Source organism: Rhipicephalus sanguineus, chromosome 2, assembly GCF_013339695.2.
Source record: "Rhipicephalus sanguineus isolate Rsan-2018 chromosome 2, BIME_Rsan_1.4, whole genome shotgun sequence".
Lineage (NCBI taxonomy): Eukaryota > Metazoa > Arthropoda > Arachnida > Ixodida > Ixodidae > Rhipicephalus > Rhipicephalus sanguineus.
In genome coordinates this window covers 47,904,053-47,930,322 of record NC_051177.1, presented here as the reverse complement: position 1 = coordinate 47,930,322, position 26,270 = coordinate 47,904,053, and the positions used below count along the sequence as shown (strand labels likewise).

Below are 26,270 nucleotides of genomic sequence, written 5' to 3'. Positions count from 1 at the left end.
GGATCCTCAGTCGTGCTTCGGTCATTGGGGGGTTGCGAGAAGTAATTTGAATTATCTTTCTTGTCGGACCTGTCCAGACTAAGTGTGTATGTCAATAGTGAAGAACAATACTTCAAAAGTCACAGTTTCGATGCAAGTGTGAAGCAATGAAAGCGATAGCAACAAATTGGAACGTTATACGAAGTAAGGCCAGCAGCTCACTCATTTATAACCCGCGCCACTGCAGCTAGCGAAGTGATCTTCGTGTTGTATATGGTGTCAACGCAAACTTTGCGATGACAGCAGAACACCTACAAACCTACATTCCCTCTAAAAAATTATCGGCAGATCCTACGCATTGTGGGAATCGGTTTCATGCGAAGCAGTCAGCGAATACTTTTATGCTGTACTTTATGGCTTTGAGCCAAGCCTTAAGAGGTGGATCTCCATGTTTTTGTAAGAGTACCCACGAAACACGATATCTCTATAAAACGTTTTATAGATGTTTATATAGAGGGTTTTATAGAGGTATTGTGTTTCATGGGTAGTAGCCCTGTGCACATCGTGGGCTTACCAGGCACGTCCACAACACTGGCATTTAAAGGGTAACTTATTGTGAGACGTAACGTCAGCACTCACGTTAGAGTATATGCGTCAGTATTATCGAAAATAAGTGCACTTTATGGTGCAATCATGTGAATATCACACGCAACTTTCGGTAGTGTATTCCACCGGGGTCGAGCAATGATACTTCTTTATAGCTCGCTGAATCATAGGAATACAAATGCAATGTCTATTAGACTGCTGTAAAGGCGGAGCCAACACTGGAACCACAGACGTTATTCTGATATTACGGCTGCATCGTACGAGCCCATATGTAGTGTTTATTGCTTTCTTGCACAATTAGATAGCCAGCACCACAAACACAATTGACGTTGCACCGATATTACGCCTGCATAGGCTGTTTTTCCAAACCAGTTTATAGACCTGGCATGGCTCTGTGGTAGAATACCTGATTGCCACGCAGAATACTTTTGTTCGATTCCTCCTGGGATCCCAGTTCTTATTCTTTCCATTCGTCGGGTCAACGCTGCCGATGTCGGTTTTTCTTAACGCTCTCTAAGTTAAATTACGAATGTCTGTTCTTGCCGTTCCTGGTTAGATATAAGCTGTCAATCACGTGTGGCACGTATACCCGTATACCGCGGCCTGTGGTAAACGGATATGTGCCACAGGTGTCTGGAGGACAGGGTGTGACGACGTTTTGTAGAGGTTTTGTGTTTCATGGGTAGTAGCCATGTGCACATCGTCGGCTTACCAGGCAAGGACGACTCCTACATACAGACCATGATATGGATACCAGGACACTCTGGCATCACGGGTAACCTGCACGCCGACTGAGCAGCTCGAGGCTTCGTACACAACCGAGCGCTCCTTACGTCGACTGCAGCGGACCCGGAGCCAGTTGACCTCCAGTATGCCACAATACTAAATTACCACACAGGGCGACGCCTACGGTATCCACCAACTCATCAAAAGCTTGCGACGGAGGAGGCCACTGCATGGCGTAGACTCCAAACCGGAACCTACAAAAACCTACACGCACTACGCCGCATGTACCCCACATCTTACAGGGATGAATGCCCATGGTGCGGGGCCACACCAACCCTGTACCACATTACGTGGGAGTGCACACTACACAGCCTCGAACACCACAACATGAACACCTCGTGTGAGCAATGGGAAGCACTGCTGTCCAGCCCGGCCCTCGACGACCAGATCAGGCTAGTTCAGAGAGCAGAGCGGCTGGCAAGAGCCAGCGCAGCCTTGGACTAAGGGCCCCGACCATCAGCAAGGCCCCTTCGGGGCAATCCACAGGAGCTTTGCCTGTACATAAATAAAATTTGTCATCATCATCATACGCGACAGGATTTTCACGTTATTCATGTCATCACTCGACAGTCATATTCATCAAATCCTCTTCCGGCCGCGGCGGCTGCATTTTCGGTAGAGGCGAAAATGCTTGAGGCCCGTGTACTTAGATTTAGGTGCACGTTAAAGAATCCCAGGTGGTCGAAATTTCCGGAGCCCTCCACTACGGCGTCTCTCATAATCATATCGTGGTTTTGGGACGTTGAACCCCAGCTGTTATTATTATATTATCAAATCCTCTTACCCTCCCATGCCAATTTTGGACTACACCAAGTTAAGAAGAGCTTGGTGGGTGCTAGTTGGAACATACATACCTCAACTTTGCAGCGCTAAAAAAAATTTTCTACACCAAGTTAAGGAGGCGATCATGAGAGCACCCGGACGTAGGCGGCTATAGATAGATAGATAGATAGATAGATAGATAGATAGATAGATAGATAGATAGATAGATAGATAGATAGATAGATAGATAGATAGATAGATAGATAGATAGATAGATAGATAGATAGATAGATAGATAGATAGATAGATAGATAGATAGATAGATAGATAGATAGATAGATAGATAGATAGATAGATAGATAGATAGATAGATAGATAGATAGATAGATAGACGACGCGCGGGGCGATGCTATCGATTTGGACTTTGCGAATTAGTTCTGCGGAATGCCGCAAGGTGGCCGAAGGGTTATGAAAGGGATAATTAAATTGGTAGAGCGACCGCCCTGCAGAAGCGTTGGTCCCAGGTTCGATCCCCTGACCAGGACGAATTTTTCTTCAACTAGAAGCTTTCCTTTCTGGGTAATCCGAATGGATTTCTTCGTGGCTTCGTGACAAACGGGTGGTTGTCAATTATCCCTTTCATAATGATTTGCACTTTATACGGAGCATGACATCGACGGCAAAAATTTGTCTGGAGTGTCGTATGATTGCCATCGCAATGAAAACGTGGGACCGGACCGGCCATCGTAACGGCCGTTCTGTACGCTCCTGCGTTCTTTAATGTACGAGTATTCCTCGTATTTCGCGCTCCACGGGGCTTCATTAATATCATTCAACCAGCCCAGAAACAGGTTACCTTAAGCGAAGTATAAGTTACAAGAGATGTATGTAAAGAAGTTTTACATTTCAACGACTGGTAAACAGCCCTCCCTATTTTTTCATATTTATTTATTTTTACGAAATAAAGGAAGCGTGGTCTTGAAGCGATGCGTCGGTTGTAAAAGTTGATTTAGCGTTGCTCTTTGGGGTCCCTTTATCCGTGCTCAACGTTCGTGCCAATTCTCGAGGCGCATTAAACATTAAGAAGCGCCTTTCGCGTTTCGCTGAGAAAAACGGATGCCCGCGGAGGTAACGCGCCATTCCAGGGAGCAACCATCGTCCTGATACGGCCACGTTTCGAGTCGACTCGCATTTGTTTTCGCGTAAATGGCGCCATGGGGCAAACCCGGAGCCTCCCTCTCGGAGCCTCCATACACAATTCACAGAGAATAGATTCGCGGGCGCAATGCACATTTGTATTTTTTTCACGTTCGGATTCATTAAATAAACTGCTACAACCTTACGTGGATTCCTCTTTGAATTAGGGAGCCGTAAAACGAAATTTCAGAGTGATCTTTTCGTGCAGCAAAGAAGGGCTTCTTCTGTCCCCGTTCCATCTCGCGTTCTTGTGCGTCATCCTTCACTGTGACGTACACGCAGGCCCAACGCGCTACAGTAGTGATAAGGTAGGCGCAATAAGGTAAGGACACAAGAGATATCTTATTTTCTGTTCATGTCTGCAAGGCTACCTTCTTTTGTCATGGATCAACACCAACTATAGCTACACTTTCTGTAGTTCTAGATCTCTTCTTCTTTTTCTTTTTTTCTTTCTTTTTTTTTGGGGGGGGGGAGGTGGGCATCGCAGATGGCTGGCATTATTCAGCGTACAACGTCACTAAGTTATTTGCATTCTTTTACGCTTTTCTCCACATGAATCCTCTACCTGGCTTCTTCTCCGTAGTTGTTGTTGTTGTTGACCTCTCCTCATGGCACATACCCAATGGCCCTCAGGGGATCGGCCGAGTAGATGATGAATTCGTCCTATATTTTCTGCATGTTGTGACTCCTTGTTACGCTATTTGTTTTTAATTATTGAATTAAAATGCCAATTATGAGTAATGAAAAATTTAATGCCCATGGAATTTAGCGAGAGATTCTTTTAGTAGCAATGATGTATTCCTGAACAGTAAGTATCTTCAGCTTGTTGTTGTTTCACCATCTTCTTCTTCCTTGGCTTCTACCCCATCAACAGTTGTTTGTTTGTTTGTTTGCTTGTTGTTTGTTTGTTTGTTTGTTTGTTTGTTTGTTTGTTTGTTTGTTTGTTTGTTTGTTTGTTTGTTTGTTTGTTTGTTTGTTTGTTTGTTTGTTTGTTTCCTCAAAATTAGGGAACTTTCCTTTTCGACTTCGTCTTCGACTTCACCCTCATGGTCTGACTTGGTTTCTTCTTTATATTTATCGGCGTTCTCTGCTTCTGTTTTCGGCTTCTCCAGCTTCTTCGTCGTTTTATCGTTCTGCTATGGCTTCCACTTCATCATCCTTTTCCTCAATATCGTCTTATGCTTTATCATTTTCTTATTACTGTACAGCAAAGCTGTCTTATAGTCTACCCTGGGATGTCGTCGTCGTCGTCGTCGTCGTAGTAGTAGTAGTAGTAGTAGTAGTAGTAGTAGTAGTAGTAGTAGTAGTAGTAGTAATAGTTGTAGTAGTAGTAGTAGTAGTAGTAGTAGTAGTAGTAGTAGTAGTAGTAGTAGTAGTAGTAGTAGTAGTAGTAGTAGTAGTAGTAGTAGTAGTAGTAGTAGTAGTAGTTAGTAGTAGTAGTAGTAGCAGTAGCCACGCAGGTCACGTCACCAGAGGGGGAATGTATAAATAAATAAAACCGAATGATGATGATGATGATGACTTTCGGTACAAAATACCGGGAAATCAATTCGCACTTTTATGATTTACATTAATAAGACACTTACATTAATAGTAATAACCCACTGGCGCGCTCACAGTTTCGCTGTTCGACGCTTTTCACGGCGTGCGACTGACTGAATGATTCTTCATTCATTATCATTATAACCTTGTTGTTGGTTATTGTTGTTTTCCTCCGAGCATGGCTCATACCCAATGCAGGGGATCGCCCGATTAGGGGGTAACTTTTTTCCAATATTTTCTTTAGTGTGTCATTCGTAGAAGCTATAATTACCTAATATAATGAATTGATGGCTAGATATTCTTTTAGACTGTCTGATGAATTCCTCAATGGCTGCTGCTGCTTCCTCATCATCTTCTGGTTTAGTGACTTCTTTTAACAGGGAAGCTGTTAACGCTGGCCATAAGACGTCCGTTAACAAGAAACCCCTGCTGCGCCATGCCTGTGCTAAATATAGCCAAGCCGCCGCCGAGCCGTTGTCATAACAACCGCCACAGTTCCTTACACCGTGTCCAGGGACAGCGATTTCAACACGCTCACAGTGGCAAGCGTTGCGCGTATTCCGGATCCGCCTGTCGCCGTCTCTTCGCTGCCGCTTCTTCGGCCAAGCAGGCTGGATCCAATCGCTGCCGGCGCTGTGATTCCCGTGCTGCAGCACGACAAGCTGAGGATCAACGAGATTTGCTGTGCCAAGCTGTGCGCAACTTTGTGCAAATTTCCCGCATCTTTTTTTATTCATCATCGTCGTCATAACCTCCTTCTCGGCTGCTACTGCTTCATCGCCACCTTCTTTCTGGGGTTTGAAATTGACCACGTAAAGGAGTTCGTGAGTGAGACAGACAGAGCGGGGCGAAAAGTTTCTTGCTTTCATTCATGTCCAGGAATTCGGGACATCGACAACTAGCGCCATCTGTTGCGTTGGCTGCTGAGTGGCAGCGTCACTGAATGGGAAACGACATTTAAACATTTATTGTAGTGCAACGCCTCAATATACGCTTAAATCACTTCGTCCATATAATCTGGGAGTCATCATCTCACAGTGCGAGAAGTTTTGCTTTATTCCCATAAACTTCCTGGGTTCGAGAACCACTTTTATGTGCAATGTGAAACTCCATAGGAGAGAACTTAAAAATTTATATAAAAACAATGCGCCCTCACCTGCTTAAATCACTGAAGTGATTCAATCTCGATGATTCAATCTTCGCACCTGTGAAATTTGGCTGATGTTGGCTAAGTTTCTGAGGTTCGACGGGAACTTTTGTAAAACGGTGCATTGCAGCAAAACCACCTTATAGGGGTGCATGCGCTTCATAGTGTTTTCGGTGGCCCCAAAACACGTGAAAATGTCAGTGTTTTTATACAAGTTTGTTTTTCTTGAAGCTGAAGATATGGATTGTATGAATACTGTGGAGTTCTTCAGTTGATAATTAGCAATGAGAAATCGTAGGTTAATTAGAGCAGATGATCAAAAAGGAGAATAGTTCCTTGTAATTCAAAGCAAGTAAGAATTAACAAGAGACATTGATACGCATACGAATCTTCCTCTACTGAGTATATGTAATGAAAGGTACTAATGAGTTTAACAATTTATTTAAAACTTATTGGTGAAAGCGGTCAGTTCAGAAGGATATGTTCATATATATGTTTATAGGTAGTATTGCACCGTACACCTAGATGGCTGATACTAGATGGCTGTCGCATGTAACTAGCATTAGCTACTGTTATAGCTAACTACTAATAAAAGGTATAAAAGATATGGTAATTGTTCTCTGGAATTATTAATACTTACACTTAGTGTTAATTAGGAAACGGGTAAATAAGAATAAATTAATCGCAGGATCGCGTTGTAATGCATCACATGGAGTGGAGACGAAGACGATGAAAGATATAAGAATCTTAAGTTGCTAGTAAGTGATTAGGGTATTTTAGCCTAATTAGATGTAAGAATCTCAAGTTGCTAATTCGTGATTAGGGGTCTTTTAGCTTAATTATTATGGATAATTAACAAAATTGGCAATGACGTACCCGCAAGTATTCACACTGACTGAGGTTTACTCATCAACATTATGCACATTTGTACCCTGACGATATGTCATCACTTGTAACGTTGAAATCACAAATTTTAGGCTCATAATAGAAGGCTTTCAGTATAGAAGCATACGTACATGAAATGTATATGGTATTCAATGTATGAAATTAAGATCCGAGATAGATAATAAAACGGAATTACCTTTAGTGGTAGTGATCGATGGCTAGTAGTCAGGGATGATATTGAAGGAAAATCTATGGAACCGAATGATTAAAGGTGACAAATGAAATTTTATGCAAGAGAAACATATTTTATAGTTTATTAGTGATCGTTTTGTGCAGTTATCAAGTGTGGGTAGATGGTCAATAAATTAATAGGACGATATCATTGTAATGCATCAAATGAAAGTATACAGGGAGAGGCTGAATACATTTATAGAGTGTTTTCCTAATTGGCAATTAAGGGCTCTGCAGCACAATTACAATATTTATTTTTACAGCAGAGCTGTTATGTCCACCCGTTGTCCGACTCGCGATGTAGACAATGATCATCATGTCGGCGTGTTGAGCATAACTGCCTAGTTAAGCCAAGTGAATCATAGCCAATCCTAATTAAGCCTAGCTGAGCAGGGCAAAGCCTAATTTGCCAGGCATAATTAACTCAAAGGCTAATTAGCGATTATTAAGCCGAGTTGAGATTCTTGTTGCATAGTCGTGCTGCGCTCAGCAAGATGTGCCGAGCAAATGCTAATTAAGACTAAGTAATACTGAGTTAATTAGCGTTATATGTGCCAAACAGTTCATTAGGCTTAGATTGACTTCGAATGCAAGCTAGTCGAGGCCGAGCCTCGAATGCGCGAGTTAGGCTAATTAAGCTAATTAAGCTATAATTAAGGCTAGTCTGACTTGGGATACGAGCTAATCGGGACCAAGTCTCCAATGTGCCACTAAGACCTATTAAGCTATTGCATGTCGGTGGGCTCGTTGGTTTGGTAGCATTGTAACGAAAAAACAGCACATGAATATAGGGAGGGAAAGGGTACACACACGAGCGTTTTGTGTGTGCCCCTTCCGTCCCTGTCTTCTCGCGCTGTTTTTCCGTTACAGTGCTATTAAGCCAATTATTCTAATTATCCTGCCTAAGCAGATTCATTTGGTGTTGTGATTTACTTGTGATTGGTACTTGTGATTAATTTGGTGTTGTGGTTTACTGGTGTTGTGACCTACTTGGTGTTGTGATTACCAAGCGATACCCAATGGAACCCTATCAACACCTAGTCTATATACTCGTGATTTACAATGTGATCCCGTGAACACTTCGTGCATCGGCGTGTGAATGCATGTGTCGACACATGGCTGGTAAAGCCAGGACCAGCCAAGTGTCGACCAGCTCCCCTCTAGCCCAGCTTTGCGCGACTCAGTGCAAGCTGCGCGAATTTTTAAAATTAGGTTAGCCCAGAATTCACATTAAGAATGACTTACTATATGTTGATCTACATTCTCACCTTGGCATAAAGTGCATTACTAATGAATGGCGACGATGAATTCAACATTTTAAATGTAGGGGTGAAAGCTGTCAGTGTAGGACATAATTAAGATAGATAGCTAGTATATCAATCTATGCAGTTATAGTACGATGGCGGGAAATAATAGAATGTCGTTAATTATTAGCAGTGATAAATATAATGATTTTTATCAATTATAATTATTCGTTTAATATAGATGCCATTTATCACTGACATGTGCCACAAGAAACATTTACGAGAGATCACGATTTAGAGGAGTACTGCGTTGAAAACAGCGCAAAAACTGGACGAAGGTTAAGGAAAAAAATTCGGCAGATCTCACGCGTTGTGGGAATTGGTTTCGTGCGAAGCAGTCATCGAGTATCTTTATGCTGTGTTTTATGGCTTTGAGCCAAGCGTTACAAGGTGGATCGACGTGCTTTTGTAAGTGTAGTAGCTGTGTGCACATCGTGGGCTTACCAGGCACGTCGACAACACTGGCGTTTAAGGGGTAACTTATGGTGCGACGTAACGTCAGCCCTCACGTTAGAGCACATACGTCAGTATTATACAAACTAAGTTCACTTTATGGTGCAATCATGTGAATGTCATACGTAACTTTCGTTAATGTAGGGGTCGAGCAATGCTTCAACTTCAATGTAGCTTGCTGAATCATAGGAATACAAATGTAATGCTTATTAGACTGCTATAAAAGCGGAGCCATCACTGCGACCACAGACGTTATTCTGATATGACGTCTGTATCGCAGGAGTACATATGTAGTGTTTATTGCTTTCTTGTAAAATTAGATAGCCAGCACCACAACCACTACTGACGTTGCACCAACATTACGCCTGCATAGGCTATTTTTCCAAACCAGTTTATAGACCTATCGCGGCTCTGTTGTAGAATAGCTGATTGCCGCGCAGAATGCTTGGGTTCAATTCCTGCTGTGATCCTAATTCTTATTCTTTCCAATCGTCGGGTCAACGCTGCCTATGTCGGTTTCTCTTAACGCTCTCGCATTTAAATTACCAATGTCTGTTCTCGCCGTTCCTGGGTAGATATAAACTCTCTATCCCCTGTGGCGCATACCCGTACACCGCGGCCCGTGGTACACGGGTATGTGCCACACGTTCTGGAGGATAGTGTTTGACGACGTACGCAACAGGATTTTCACATTATTCATGCCATCACCCGACAGTCATATTTGTCAAATCCTCTTACCCTCTCATGCCAATTTTGGTCTACACCAACTTAGGGAGGCGATCAAGAGAGCACCGAGACGTAGGCGGCTAGATAGATAGATAGATAGATAGATAGATAGATAGATAGATAGATAGATAGATAGATAGATAGATAGATAGATAGATAGATAGATAGATAGATAGATAGATAGATAGATAGATAGATAGATAGATAGATAGATAGATAGATAGATAGATAGATAGATAGATAGATAGATAGATAGATAGATAGATAGATAGATAGATAGATAGATAGATAGATAGATAGATAGATAGATAGATAGATAGATAGATAGATAGATAGATAGATAGATAGATAGATAGATAGATAGATAGATAGATAGATAGATAGATAGATAGATAGATAGATAGATAGATAGATAGATAGATAGATAGATAGATAGATAGATAGATAGATAGATTGAAATGTTCAAAGTGTGAAATGTTCGCTAAGAAATGCTTCGCGTTTAAACAACGCAAGCGCTGGTACATTGATGAGTTATGCAAAACACTGGGTGCGAAAGAGCCTGATGCAAGAGAAACAAATTGAAGAAGGTTGTGTTGAAGGGCCAGTTAGTTGCTGCATGTTACTCTGTTGAAAACAGCGTGAAAACGACCCGAATGCTAAGAAAACATAAGAACAGCGCTTGTGTTGTTTGTTACCCTTCGTCCCATTTTCGCGCTGTTTTCAACGCAATAACAGGTATACCAACTGGCCCTTCAAGAGACCCTTTTGCAATTTAAAGGAGTAATTAATCGAATTGATAGTTACAGGCAAATAATAATTAAGTGTAGAGATATAGTAAAAATTAATTGAAGGATATGATTGCAAAGCATCAGATGATAGGCTAAAGAGAGAGGGTAAATGCCCCCCCCCCCCCCCCCCTTTGTTAGATTCTTGCTAATAAACCTTTTTCAAGTAATCCCAGAACGCCCCGCGGGAGTGTGAAGCCCTATAGGAAAAATGTGTACATCGAGCGAGCCAGCCGTTCGGTAGCCCGCGGCTCGTTGGCGCCGTGGGAGCACGAAACGAAAAGAACACGTTGAATATTCATACATCCTAAAACAATTCACATATCCGAACGCATCTGCATGTATCTCTACGCATGAAATGTGAAATGAATAACGCAGTCATTGTAGGTATTGCCGAGCGTGTGTATGCATATCGGACGTAGCATTTAAACGGCACGTGTGTTACCGCGTGCCGATGCCGTCAAGACGTTCTGTCGTCATCAATATGAGCCGAACACCGAATTAAGGTTTAGTGTACGAATACTTCTAATGCACTAACGTAAATGGGACGTACTGAATCGCCATAGACACATTTCCGTTTGAGCATTTGGTGTAGTGAACACTTTTGCGCTTGCTCGCTGCGTTTAGCCGCTATGGCCTATTTAAAAGGTAATTTCAGCGTTGCAGGTCATCTTGCTCACGACTATACATATCTGCGGCATACATTCACCTGCTAGCCATCACGCGAAAGCACAACCAGCGTTTCTAAAATGCAACAACTGCAGTAAGTATCAACGAAGTGTCGTAAAAGCTTATCATTTGATGCATATATGGTGCGAGCGACGCGCACCGGGTCTATCTATACTTTATTTCAGTATACTTTATACTTGAATGTACACATTTTTTTAGAAAACGCCAACTATACTCTCTCGAGTACTCTTTGAATATCACAACCTCACCTTCAGCTCGTCGACAGTGTCGACGGACGTTGATTCCAAATGGATCCGCGAATTGCATATACCGCTCCTGAACGAAGACGAATTGTATTGTTTTATTTAATTTATGCTGTAGGGGCAGGGGACACGGCCCGGCTCGCACGTGACTAACTTCGTCCCATGTTTCTATTAGTCATCTCTAGAACGGACGAAGCCTCATAGCGGTGAAGAGCAAAACTGTACTGGCAAAAACCAGATGTATGCACTTAGGAACAAGGAAGACAAAGGCACTAACACTATGGGTATAGGATAGCTTAAACAGCTGAGGAGTTTTACGGAGATTTGTACAGTAGCCGGGGCAACCAGGAAGATAATGTAAGGAGTAGTAGTAGCCCAGAGGAATCGGGCATCCCAGCGGTAACGACAGGGGAAATAAAGAAAGCCTTGGAGGGAAAAAGAGGCGAAGCCCCTGGTGAGGATCACGTAACATCAGATCTGTTGAAAGAGTGGACAGACTGTGTTATAAAAACTGGCCACCCTGTATACGAAATGTCTTTTAACGGTGAGGGTACCAGAGTCTTGGAAGAATGCTAAGGTCATCTTAATCCATAAAAAAGGGGACGTCAAGGACTTGAAAAATTGCAGACCGATCAGCTTACTGTCTGTTGTCTACAAGCTGCTTACAACGATAGTAGCTAATACAATTAGGACAACATTAGAATTCAGTCAACCAAAGTACCATGCAGGATTCGGTACAGGCTACTCGACAATAGCCCGTACTGACACTGTCAATGAGGCGATAGAGAAATGCGCGGAATATAGCCAAACCCTATATATAGCCTTCATAGACTACGAGAAGGCATTTGATTCGGTCGAGCATAAGCAGTTACGCAGGCGCTACGGAATCAGGGCGTCGATGAACCATATTTAAAAATAGTGGAATAAATCTTAGGTTTAGGTGCACCTCAAAGAACCTCAGGTGGTCAATAATTCCGGAGCCCTCCACGACGGCGTCCCTCATAATCATATCGCGGTTTTGGGACGCTAAACCCCAACAATTATTATTATTATTATTATTATTATTATTATTATTATTATTATTATTATTATTATTATTATTATTATTATTATTATTATTATTATTATTATTATTATTATTATTATTATTATTATTATTATTATTATTAACACATGGTACTGGCAGAGTGTTGGTTTATGTAAACTGAATTACCAAAAATGAAAGCTCGAAGCCTTTATATTCAACCTGGTTGAATGTTTTCTCCGTAGTGCATTGGTTTAAACCGCACTCGTCTTAGGCGTCAAGTCGTGTTTTGGATTTCTCATCTTGTAATATGACCGAAAAAATATACAAAGACCAGGAGAAGCCATTTGTTGACTTGTACCCCGCGAAAGTACACACTGCGGTGTAGCTTTTAGCATGCGACAACAGCGCCAGAAGACGGCCTAGCGAGCAAAGCAAGCAAAACCAGAGGAATATCATAACCTTCTCCCTTTATATATGTTCTTTTTATCCTGCGACAAGAGCATTTGTAATTCCGAAGTATCCACGTGCGCATTCACGTGGCTAATTGCGGATTATTAAAATAAGCAGATGATAGAACATGCACATTAATTTAGGCAAAACTCGGTATGCGACACTATCGCGTTAATGATGAAGCGTGTGTACGGGGTTGTTTTTCACGTATTATTTCTGTTGTCCCCTAGCGGCCTATGTAAATAATAATAATTTAAAGGATTTTACGTGCCATAACCACATTGCCATTATGAGGCAAGCCGCAGTGGGGAATTCTGTAATAGGTTTAAACACCTGAGGTTCTTGAACGTGCACCTACATCAAAGCAAGCGGGTGTCCTACATCAAAGCAATACGGCCACCATGGCAAGCAATCGAACCCGCTACCTCGCGCTTAACAGCGCCACACTTTATCTGCCAATCGCTCCCACGGCGGATACACATTATGTCGGTGGCGCTGTAATAAAATTTATTTAGCGGACGCTAAGGAGACCACAGTAGCCTATGCTCTGGAGGGACATTAATTAATTAAACTACTTTAACGTCCTTAGTCAATTGCATTGGTCGTCCCACCCTCACACTGAAGCATTTTCAACCTCGCCCGTTGTTGTACAGCCTCCGGGTATCGGCCCACTCGAGTTTTGGTACCAATGGTGTTCGCGCCGCAAGCTGGATTTTTAAAATCACGAGCCATACAACGCTCTCTCCTTAATGAATGGTAGCTACTTAGCACCATCTGACGGTGCGAAGTGTTTATTGACATTTTTGTATGATGGAGACGATGATAATGAGGAATGCGAGGAAACCGAAGAATTTCATCATCTAAGATTTCTGACCAATTCGCGGTCAGTAGATTAGCAGGTGAACATCGTGTCTACCAAGTATGAAAATAATAAAAAGTAGTCCGTGCATCTCAGAGGGGGCCACACTTCCTGCGAGATGTGAGTCGCGCACTACAGCACACTGCTTTTAGCGTCATTGATTACAGCACGTGACTTCAGTTAACCTCCCATTGCGAGACGCCCAATGCGGTCACTCTAAAGGCGCCGCGAATGTAAACAAAACAGGGCACATCGCCTACGATACGTAAGGGAAGGCAGGAAAAGAACTCCGCTTGCAGAGTTCTTTCCCTGCATCGCCTTGGCGAAGGTATAAGGCCAGCGTAACATCTGGGGTTTAACGTCCCAAAACCCCGATATATGATTATAAGCGACGCCGTAGTGAAGGGCTCCGGAAATTTCGACCATCTTGTGTTCTTTAACGTGCACTGATATCGCACAATACACGGGCCTCTAGCATTTCGCCTCCATCGAAATGCGACGGCCGCGGCCGGGATCGAACCCGCGACCTTCGGGTCAGCGGCCGAGCACCATAATCACTGCTCCACCGCGGCGGACAAGGTCTGCGTTGACAACAATGTTTACCTTCTGGCGGCACGGTAACAGGGCAGTTCAATGCCTTCCTACTCTTGCAATAGTGAACAGCGAACCTATTGACAAAATAAAAAGACATTCGTGAAAGTTTGCTCAGCTTGCTCCAAACATAGCCTGGTGAGGTGCCACGTTGTCTTACGGTAAACACACGACACAGAGAATAAAAATAAAACGGCTTTTCGAGACCTTTCCACGTCCCTTGCTCAAATAAATGAAATATTTCAGCTCGTAATCAATATATTAAACGGGTCCTGACGAGGGGCCTTTTAGCGAACTTACCATGTAAAAATATAAACGCGCTATGCTGTCCCGAATAAAGCTGGCCGCAAGAGCCGGGTTTCAAGCCGGGACCTCCTACATTTCTGCAGACTAGCATAGGCAGTCAAACAAGAAGGCGGGTTTCTCGATACTTTATATGAATCTAATCTGTTTCATTACTCTTTCACCAACACTTAGCAGAGAGGGAAACGCGGCCTGTGTAGCATGTCATGCGTAAGTCAATGCACTTTCCGACGTATAGGTATGTTATTTAGAAACAAAAAGCGCGCAGTTAAAACTAAAGCGACTTTGTTAAAACCATTCTTTTTAAGATCATCGAACAATATTCTGCATGCAAAGGTATTCATTCTTCCTTTACTTCTGCTGCTCATTGAGCTTTCAAGAAAAATGTCTGTGGTAGCGAACACGGCCAGGTGTCTTCACATAATAGCGCAAAATATTGATTTTATAAATTGAGGCCAACAAAAATTAGGGACGTCAAGACACTGCACATTCGGAAACCCGCAATCGTCATCACCCCCTCCCAAGCTTGCATTATTTTCTGGAAGTTAGTTTATTCACATTACAAAAACAGCAGCGCTAAAGAACGCGTTCTTGCTTTCTTTTAAGAAACCCGTCGGAGCCATACAATATCATCGGACGAAATATATTGAAGAGGCAGGGGATGAGAAGAAGGGCAGCACGCTCTTTAGAGAGTTCGTAGTTATCAAGCACAGCCAAGCGACTTGTATGTGTGCACCCTTTCAGTGCAACAGAACTGCTGACTCACAGTCGAGCAGCCCAACCGGCCGCTCGTCGCATGCGTTGCGGTTATCTGTCGGCGACTGAGGTTCGCGCTTGCTGGTTGTAGCGGATATCGTCGTCGTACTTTTTTATGTATTGTGGTTTTCTCAATCCGCGCGATTACGGCAAGCGTCATCGCGCGAATTTTGAACGTTGAAGGTCCGTACGCCACGTGGTGTGAAAAACGGTGAACTAGAAGCGATGTCCCGAATTCCTGGGTATGAAGCTTCAAGAAGAAAAAAAATTATAATGAAGAGCATTAAAACGCTGAACCTCCAGTAGTCGTCCTCTATATATATACGAATCACAGAACATTTGCGGAGACGTTTGAAATGACCTACAGCAACCTCTTCTCGTTTTTTTTTTCTTTACGTTTTTTTTGTTTGTTTGTTTTTACTTGTCTGTGTTAGTCGATCTCGTTGGTCTGTGCGTCGATTTTCCTTGGAGTTTAATGGGATACACCGTCAAGCCTGTAATATGAACACTCAGTGCAAAACACTTTCTCGCGACAGCGTTCGCATCAGCCGCGACGCCATGCCCTGATCATTACAGCTCTAGCTTTTTCTTTCTTTCTTTTTAACGTCGAAACAGATCGCTTCTACAACCCGTGCATGCTACGGCGCATCAACGTTTCGTCTAAATCGCCTCCAGCTGGGGGACGTCTAAAGCGTGTAGGAGAATAAATTGTTTTCTGTCCGCAAATGAGCCGCATTTCTGTGCACAATAAAAAAAAAGTTAGCTTGGGTGTGACGCTCAGGGTAAATTTTAAGTCATTTTCAGAGACCGTTTAGTGAAGGTGTGGAAATTTAAGTTAGGTATATACACATACTTAAACAACACAAGCTGAGATAAAGTTTGCGGGAAAACAACGCATACTCACGATAACTTGCTGAAAGTGGTCGTTTTCAGTGGTGCAGTGTAATTGGCGCACTTTAGGTCGTTCTGATAGGCCCGCAAAAAAATAGTTACGGAACTGCAGAAAGAGTCAAATGAGAAGAAGCATTTTATCTGATCGCAAGTAATGAGACGCCTTTAGCCGACCAGGTTAAAAACTGAAAATCAGTTTCTCCTTTTTCTTTCTTTGGAATGTGACGATCATGCTCCTTACTCGCTAGCCTGCGACTGGCGTAATCACGTTTCGTTACATCTCTCACAGTCTAGCATTTTGGCTGTCTCTTCTTGATCTTGATTTTTCCTTCGTTCATTAAGGGGCCATGACACCCAATTTCAGATCATTATTTCTGTTATGTGGGTTAATCCTTGTGCGTTCAAAAATAACCTGGCGAAATTTCAGCGCATTTGGTCGACCACTCAACTTATAATTGAATATTTTGATAAACAGGCGAGCGGGCTGAGAGTCGGGCACCACTGGCGCACTCGCGAGCCGTGACGTAACAAGCTCCTTGCTGTGCGAGTGTCTGCATTCCGGCGAACGATATTGTTCCGTGGTCAGCTGCGCGTGAAATCGAGATAGCTTGCTTCAGCTTGGCGCTGAAACTGAACGATCTGCAGCGGCTGAAACTTTGGTAGAAGACGACGGCTCCACTCTATGCAGCGCATGACGTCACACACGCCATGGCGAAATGGCAGTCGCCGGCGGTGGGCGGGGTTTATAGCCGGCGACTTGTAGGGCTTGTCTTGCACTGAAATATTATTTTACAGTCCACTTGTCATAGCTGCATAGGCATATGCAGCTATGATAGGCACATGGTATATGCGTAGGCATATACCGTGTACTTCTATGTTTCGCTGAAAACCACAAATTGTTGGGTGACTATGTCGTGGCCCCTTTAAAGCATGCATATATATACATATATATATATATATATATATATATATATATATATATATATATATATATATATATATATATATATATATATATATATATAAAGAACTTCTTCTGGCTACCGTAATAAAACTTGTGAAAAACTTCGTACTACAATATAAGAAACGAAACAAATATTTGTTTTGTTTCCTATATTGCAGTACGAAGTTGTTCACTATATATATTGGGAAGAAAGTCGACTCAGCATTCACTTTTCTCACCAGGATTAATCACAGTTGCACCATATCACATTCTCAACACCTGATGATTTGTAAGTTTTCCTCCTTGGCTTTGGTTGCACATTGCACCCTTAAGGGAGTCATATGGTTACTCTTCTACTGGCACAGGAATACCTATACCAGTCCTCCTATCTGCGAAATAATATATATATATATATATATATATATATATATATATATATATATATATATATATATATATATATATATATATATATATATATACAAGCACTTTAGGAAGTGTATTGTATTGGCGCATCCGAAACCATAGCCAGAGGCTATAGGTGGGATTCCCTCAGGTACTACATAAATGCGTGTTTATAGGGGTACCGACCCTTCTGTAGTTCGTATACTATATCTGTCTTTCGCGCGACACCAAAGTGTCGTCAAATGATTGAATATTCATTAAACAATTCGCTACGTGCCTCGGGTCATTACGGAGTGCACTGAGATTGAGTACAAGGATTGAGCTTTGCAGCGTCGAATCTCAGCGAACGAGGCTTAGCAACGCGATCCCCCCTCCCCCCCCCCCCCCCCCGTTCCGCTCTGCTGGTTCACAGATGGCCACTCCGAGCTGCCCTGTGGATGGCTACCACGACGAATAATAGATGTTACCGTCGGCAGTAATTGCTCGCACCAGCACGCTGACGCCACCCACATACCTGCAGCCGAGTGTTCTGGTTGCGTCCGCAGACTGCCTCTGCTTCACGGCGACAGCAATTACGCTGATCTCTGCCTGTCGCAACGCATTTCCGCATTTGCGTGCAGTGTATAGCCGCGAGCCTTAGCAACTTCAGGAGAGTTTCGCGCGAAAATTCGCAGCGCAGCTTCACGTACGAATGAGGGACCGAATTCACAAAGCCCGTAGATGCACTTTGCCCTTGGCAGTCGACTTCGCTCTTGACATGTCTAGAATCAGGTTTGGCTTATACGTCATCTCACGAACAATTAAGGTGTAAGGCATTCTTGTGAATACCGGCCTTTGCTGACTATGCCGCTATCACAGCATTTACTCTCTTGTATGGTGGAGAAAGTCAGTGGCGGAGGGCATTTATTTATTCATTGATTGATTGATTGATTGATTGATTGATTGATTGATTGATTGATTGATTGATTGATTGATTGATTGATTGATTGATTGATTGATTGATTGATTGATTGATTGATTGATTGATTGATTGATCGGCTTGATCTGGGCACTGTAATCGCAACTAACTCAGTAAAGTTTTATTTCAACAGCAATTATGTGGACACCTCAAGAACATTTTTGCCGGGCCGTAATGTTCCATATAAAGTCCCAATCGATAACTTCGCTCTGCGTGTCGTGTGTTCTATGTGCGAGTTGAAACTTACGATGGCTGCCGATGGTTGCGGCCCAAGCAGAGGTGAAACGCTCCCGCCGTTTCGGTCGCGCGATAGGCGCATGGAGGGGTGCCGGAGGCCAGTTGCGTGGAGCCGGCAGGAAATGCGTACAGTCGAGCGCGATATGAAGGTTATCGCGCGAGCGTCGACTGGTCTAGCGTCCTAGGGGCCTAGCGGCACGTTTCGGAGCAGTGAAAATCAAGATTGCGCAATCTTCTCTCCCTCATTGGCTGTTCCATGCTACAGCAATCGCCCCTATACGACGAACTCTACACTATTGCTATCTATTTAAGCTTTTCATTCGTTGCGATCAAGTGTATTCTTCTTTCGCTCTTATCTCCGCGAACGATAACAAAATTGCTGGGGAAGATATGGTAAAGCTGGTGCTTGGCACTGCTTCATTTGAATGGATTGCTAAGTTGAACAAAATATAACGCGATTTCATGAAAAAAAATAAAGAAGAGGTGAAAATGTGCCTCTCTCAGACGGGAGTGATCGCAACCGCAAGAAGGGTGAGGGAAACTCGCCCGATACCTCCCTCTCCTCAAAAGAGTATTCTGGGACGTGGCGCTGTTGTACACTCTAAGAAAAAAGAGAGTCAAAAGAGGGTCATGGAACCGTGACTCTCTTCGGGTGTCCATCTGACCCCTTTTGGAAGGTACAGGCAGAGAAAAAGAGTTCGCATTTGGGAAGGAGTCACTGGACCCTCCTGAAGCGCGTTTCGATTGGCTTCGGTATACGGAAGAGCCGCCGTATACGCCATACATATCTCACGCTCACCCTTTGGCGCCGTTGTGGCGCCTTGCTCGGCGACCAGGGTTGCCAGGTCGAAAAGACAAAAAATAGCCACAAAATTGCAAAATCTAGCCAAAATGTAGCCAACTTGAGCCTAGGGCAGTAAAAATAGCCAAAAGTAGCCACGCATCTGTGAAAATCCCTTCCACATCTTTATTTAAATGACTAAATGCAAAAGACTTTCGGCGAAATGTAAATATGTGCTGCATGAACAATTCAGAATCATGATTCCTAAGATTCCAGCACAAATTGTTGACTTTAACAATCATTTCATGCATGATGACGCAGTGTTCGCGCTGATGAAAACATACGAGCCCTCTCTTCATGCGTGTTGCATGACTTTTCTTGAAATGACTAGAAGTTGCGACAATAAAAATGAGTCTACGCCATGATGAGTTTGCTCAAAATCTCAGTCACTGCATTGAAGCATAAATTGAAGCCACTGTCACAAAAATTTATTCGGTGATGACGAATCCAGAGTCGTAATCCGTACCCTAGCCTAAGAAATGATACAAGCAGTTCGATGGATATCCTAGAAGGATTGTTTGTTGGGCGAGTTAGTACGACATTCTAAAGAGAGCACTAAAAAAACCAGGACACAAGAGGCAAAGGCGGCGACACAAGCGCTCACTAACAACTATTGTTAGTGAGCGTTTGTATTCCGCCTTTGTCTCTTGCGTCCTGGTTTCTTTTAGTGCTCTCTTTAGAATGTCGGATATCCTATTCCTAATGTCGATGAGGGCAGAGCGCCCGGAATCCGGAGCGCTTTCGATTCTTGTTCACTTGCAATTGCGGTTTCAAGCCGCGTTCAGCAATGGGTGATAAAAATGACGCCCCTTGCAACAGTTCTCGCCGAGTCCCAACCACACACCCAAAACAATTTCTTTTTTTGTGTGTGCGAAGCCTGCCTGACTGGCAGGTTATAAACGTGTAGTTTTTTTTATATTTAAGTTATGATCGACCATTGACCCTTACGCCTGCTTAGGCCACGGCGCCATTCTTTTCATCAAAGTTCCGTAATCAAATTGCAAAATTCCATTTTCGGAGCTGGAAGAATGCTTTCACTTCCATGTTTTGGCACCATATACTCGAGCACCAGGGCTGCCACGTTATCAGATATTGATAACTTTGCTCATATCTAGGGGACAAGAAAGTAGCCAAAAGAGAGCCAAGTAGCCAAGACGATTTTTCTGCCGCCATCGGCCAAAAAAAGTAGCCAAATTGGCGCAAAGTAGCCAAACCTGGCAACCCTGTCGGCGACGCAGACGGGATTGGCGCCGGGGTGGCGCGCCGCTCTCCTCTCTCAGTCGTCTCAGCGGCCGTCAGCGGTCTCAGTCTCCTGGTCTATTGGAATGCGTTGCGTGGTTGCGTTGGTTGCGCGTCTTCGGTGGTGTTGACGCCTGCTCCGTGCACGAAGTGACGCTTGGAGGGCGGAATATTCATGGAGCTGCGGACACCGACAACGGGCGCCAGCTCGGTGAGTGTACTGATTTCGCAGGTACTAATTATACAGCTTTAGCTGGGCATCTGCAGCAGCTCTGGGGAATCTGCCAGCCATTTCCAACAGTAGCCTGTGTCCGCGGGGCTGTTGCGGATGCCCAACTAAAGCTGTCAGTTAACGAGTTGCCACCGTTATGCGCGTTGCTGTACAAGCTCCCATAAAGTGAGCGATGCAAACAATTATCGAGGGTCATTTCTTGCTGATCGCACGTTGTGTCTGCTCCGCTGAAGGTGCAAGATGTCGTTTTGAGATGCACTTTAGTCTACATCATAATAACATTTCCATCGACCTTGAGTGTGCAGCGTGCTTCCACGCGTGGGAACGTGAAAAAAAAAAAAAAGCCTGTGTACAGAACGCTCAGACGCACTATATGTAATGGTTTTTGTTGGCTTAAAGACGGTAGTTTGAGGTGCAGATATAGTACGGTGGCTTCCAGAACGTACGCGGTAGTCATTCAAGTTGGACACGCCTCGCCGGTAAAGTCAAAAAGCTCTAGACTTTCGACGGCGCGCGTTGTTGCGGCCGCCGGCGTCCACTCTTTTCCCTCGTTTCTGTTTGCTGTTTTCGTGGTTTGCATACACTGCGATGACGTTGGGCGCTATAACAGAATCGAGTGAGTGTAAGTGATTGTGGGAGTTATGTGCGCTAATTCTGGCGTATGACATGTCTGATCTCGACGTAGACGGCGTACGCACGGGCTGGGTGTCGTTCGGGCCCTACACTCTAAATATTTTCACGCGCAGCAAGCGTGAGTAGGGGGCGTGTTTCTGCACGCTTGTTCTATGCGTGGTGTGCTTTCACGCTGAAAAAATCACGCTTCCTAAGCATGACTTGCCGATGCATAACGCTTGCGGAGCGTGAGTGGGGGCGATTTTTTGCACGCTTGTTCTACGCGTGGTGCGCTTTCACGCTAAGCGCACCACGCTTGCCAACCGTGACTGGCAACTTTTTTAACGCTTAGAGAAGGTGTAAGAGAGGAGTTTTACTTACTTAATGCGGCGTTTTCCCGCTCCTTGAAATGCCTTTATGACCGTCAGAAATCATCTAAAAAGAAAGCTGAAAGAAGATAATATTTGTTGTGCTGTATGAGCTTGGCGGCTTCTTGGAGAGTATACATACTGATGCCTGGCATTAATTAGCGCATTACAAAAAATTAATTTTAACTTTTCATCTTGCACATGTGCAAACTATAGAACGCGACACTGCGAGACGGTAAAATGAGCTTTCTGGTTGAAACATAAATATGGATTTCGGTTTATAGTACAGGGAGTAGGCTAGAAATTAGACACAAGCTTTCAATAATTCACTGGCTACTGTTTGCATGTTGTACCCAACGGCAAATATATACGCACAGCTCAACATCGGCAGTGCGGTCTGTATTTACGGTGCAGCTAGCAAGCTCGTGTTACGCAGAACCAATGGAATGTTCACATGCGCAATATGAAAATTGAAACTTGATTTTTGTAATTAGCTATTTAATGCCGGGCAACCAGCAAATATACCCGCCAAACAGCCGCCAAGCATCAACAAATATATACAGCACAACAAATATTATCTTATCTCAGATTTATTTTTAAACACTTTCCGACAGTCAGAAACATATATTATAGATTAGTAGAATCCCGCATCAAGTAAGTAAAAATCCTCTCTTACACCTTAACTAAGCATTAGGAAGGCCTCCCGTCACGGATCGACAAGCCTCACATCGCGATTGCGGCGTTAGATCTTCGTTATGCACCGTTGAAAATTTAGTAGTGTTAGCAGAATGAAGGCGTTCTGGATTGTCTCAAACTTCGCTAGTCACAAACCCCAACGCCATGGAAGGCAGTGCAAGGCAAACTTCCATAAAGCATCTTCCACAGGTGCATTTGGCGAATCCTACAATTAAGCCTCTGATGTGCATGCATTCTTTCGAGGCGATTACTTATGTATACGGTAGTCCAGAAATTTGAGTGAGGAATTTTGCGCGGAGTGCTCTGACACTTTATATTTTGAATCAAGAAATAAGGGGTTAAGTAGAACGAAATATTTACAAGAATTAAGATTTGAGTAAAACTTTTATTGACCATAACTTACAAAAACGTTTCTTTTTATGGAAGAGCAATCCAAGAAAAAAAAACACACAGGAACTGTAAAATAGGCGCTAGATGAATTTTGGATGTCTCTTTAAGCAGCACATAAACTTTGATGTGTACTTAACTCAAACGAAGTGTAGTTTCGTGAACAAATCCCGTAGCCCTTTCTGCGCCCATGGAATTTCATCGATGCCGGCACGTTTAACGGCTGCTTGAAGGAAGCCAAGCAACTGGCCAAAAGCCGCCGGATACGCAAGGTCCTTGTCGTAGTACACACACAAACAAAGCACCAGTGCTTTTTCTAGCGACGTGTTCGGCTGTAGCTTCATGGTTTTGCTGGGCTCTTTGCCGCATACAAGCTCCTCCATGTCGCCCCACACAATGCACGGGCCAATAATGTCCGCGGGTGAAACCTGGCAAAGATAAAAAGGAGAAATTAAATTGGTACCTGATGGAATGAACCGTTGTCCAATTTCACTTGGTACAGAACTGCAAATTCATGAAAACGATTTTGTCGACAAAGCTCACATTGCGACTGCGGCGTTAAATGTTCTGATACACAGCTGAAAACTGAGTAGTGTTAGAAGAATGATGCCGTTATGGATTGCTTCTGAAACTATGGCTCTTAAAAAACTATTTTACTCACCTCTGAAATTAGGGCCATTTTGCGAGCCTTGGCCTCAGGTACGCATCCACCTCTGTGTACGATGGGTCCGCTAAGGACGACACTGTCGCCACTGCAAGCAGAATTTTGCTGAGGCGCTTGACATTCTCCTCCATAGTGCTTGAAAATCTCAGTTCACTTTCAAAGGCAAGCTGAAAGAGAAAACGTGGAATTAAACTTCATGAACACAGAATACAGCGCACAATCAGCAAAACTTCGTGGCTCTTTGTTGATTTAATTATAGCGGCATTAGGGGTCAGCAAGAACAGCACAAAAGAATTTTTGAAGTCGTAAGGTCAAGTATAGTTCGTACACCGGCAATCTGTTTGAGCACGAATGAAAAAAAACGTGAGTGCTCCAGATTACACTGGGCGCCAATAAAATCTTCTGAAATATGGCAATCTGAAGAAATAAAGAGGGACATAAGAAGGTACAGGACTGTCTTACCAGTTCTTCGTTTAGGAGATAAGCCGGTAATACCGCCACTGGTGACGTGCTCCTCATGATAAAGGATGCTTTTAAAAGTGCCTTCACGCGGGGTGCATCTTCCGCTTTCAGAATGTCCTTCTTCATCTATTGTCTGCACAGATAAACAAATATAACTTTCACAGCGATAAATATAATTGCGGAAGTATGACGAGTGCCTCTTTCTGAACCCCGTTCACTCCAAAAGATCTTGCGAGCTTTTCAATCAAAAGTTGTTCCCTTGACAAACGAACTGCGTTGGCAGAACCGTTAGTCCTTCTCGTGACTAAATGCAGAGAGGTTAACCGTGTGTTTGACATCCCGTATGACGCAACTGCAAGCCCCAAAGAAGGAACATTGCGGTGCAACCGTTCATCCATAGAGAGGAACAGCTGCAGAAAAAAAAAAAAGATTTGTGCCCGCGGTGGGACTCGAACCGCTGTCTTGACGGTTGGCAGCCGGGTAAGCTAAGCACTCTTCCGCAATTATAGTGTTTGTGGAAGTAGAACGACTTTTACGCGCACCGCACGACTCGCCCCTCATAGGTTTCGAAAGGTGTCATTTATGTTCAGCTGACCATCACTCGGAAGCAACAAAGCATTTCTCAAAGCAGTAATCTTGGCCTCCGTACTTAGCGATAGTGCTCTTGGACATGAACAACGTATCTTGATAAACTGAACAGCAGAGCTGCTTATGCTCGGCAAACCCCGGCGGAGTGTTCGTGATAACTACCATCCCCATACGACGCGCACTCGCTTCATCCTCTCCTTCTCTCCCCGAACACGTGCGCTCGGCGCGCGCTCTCCGGCTGCATCGATATGTCCGGCGTGGGATGCAATAACTCGGTTGGGTGAGAGAATGAGTACAGAGAATGAGAATGCAAAAGGGGAAAGAGATAGAATTAAACAGAACACGTGACATATAGAATGAAAAGGAACAAATAGAGAAAAGATAGAAAGGCAGATAAAGAAATATGGAGAGAAAAAAGGTAGAAAAGAACAGACACAAAAAGGAAATAGAAAAAAAAAACGGAGTTTGACAGACTGAGAGAAAAACGAAGAGAAACAATAATAGAGAGAGAGAATTAAATTGAACGAAAGGGGAATCGAGAAATAGACAGAAGGAGAAAAAGAGACAGCGGATAAAGGTAGAAAGAGCGAGAAAGAGAGAGAACTCCAAAGCCTGCCCCAAAAGCTTTGCGTCAAACAAACGTGACGACACTCACTTCGAAGCGACGGCTCTCGGCCAAGACCACAGTGACCTAGAATAGGGGGAGTGCCCAAATCACCGGAGACCCTATTCGAAAACTATAACTCCTGCTTGACCCAAAGCGAGCCTACGCAAGAGGCCTTTGGGCCCCAAATGTTTGGGGCCCCTATTCGAAAACTCCCTAATCATTGCGCAGAAGTGCGACTTCACCCAGTAGCCTGAAATTCCTGAAGGTGGCGCAGTCTCTATTTTTTATAAAAGGCTAGGTTGCGGCATAAATAGTTCGCCTGTAACCAGAGCGGTCTCTTGGCAATAGCGGCTTCAAATAATACTTATGGACTCATGCGTTGCGCACTCACATAAAAAAAGCGAACTTCAGCCTTGATGTGCAGCTTAAACACACAATTTTACTGTGGCCTTAACGCGCTTGTTTTGTAGGATATGGCACAATTTTAACGCTTCGTAATGTACGCATCGACTACATGAATTTACGGCATACAATATATTTTTGGTCATTTTCGAGGCGCTCTGCGGAGGACGGAGGAAGCAGGCGCTGTTTATCATGCTGTTTATTCACCGCGAGAGGCGCCAGGCGGCCCCTTACCGGCCTTCCGCCTCCTCGCCCAAAAATGGCCACCGCCGCGAACCGCGACGCGGCTAACGCGGCCGCGAAATTTGGCGCCGACAAGCCAAAGCTAACGAGCGCTACACGGTGACCGGTGGATACCCGGCGGCGAAGCAGAAACGGCTCACAGCCACGGCACCGAGAGCAACACTCTTTCCTTCT

The 26,270-nt window shown here is 43.8% G+C and overlaps 1 long non-coding RNA gene across 1 annotated transcript; it reads right to left on the bottom strand.

Annotated features, from left to right (window-relative positions):
- Positions 1-23,115: 23,115 nt before the first annotated feature.
- Positions 23,116-24,559, bottom strand: LOC119381159 (uncharacterized). Its single transcript, XR_005181301.2, has 3 exons — positions 24,257-24,559; positions 23,792-23,961; positions 23,116-23,558 (listed from the first exon to the last, which is right to left on the bottom strand). It is a non-coding gene; the product is annotated as an uncharacterized LOC119381159 (long non-coding RNA).
- Between the last annotated feature and the right edge of the window lie 1,711 nt (positions 24,560-26,270).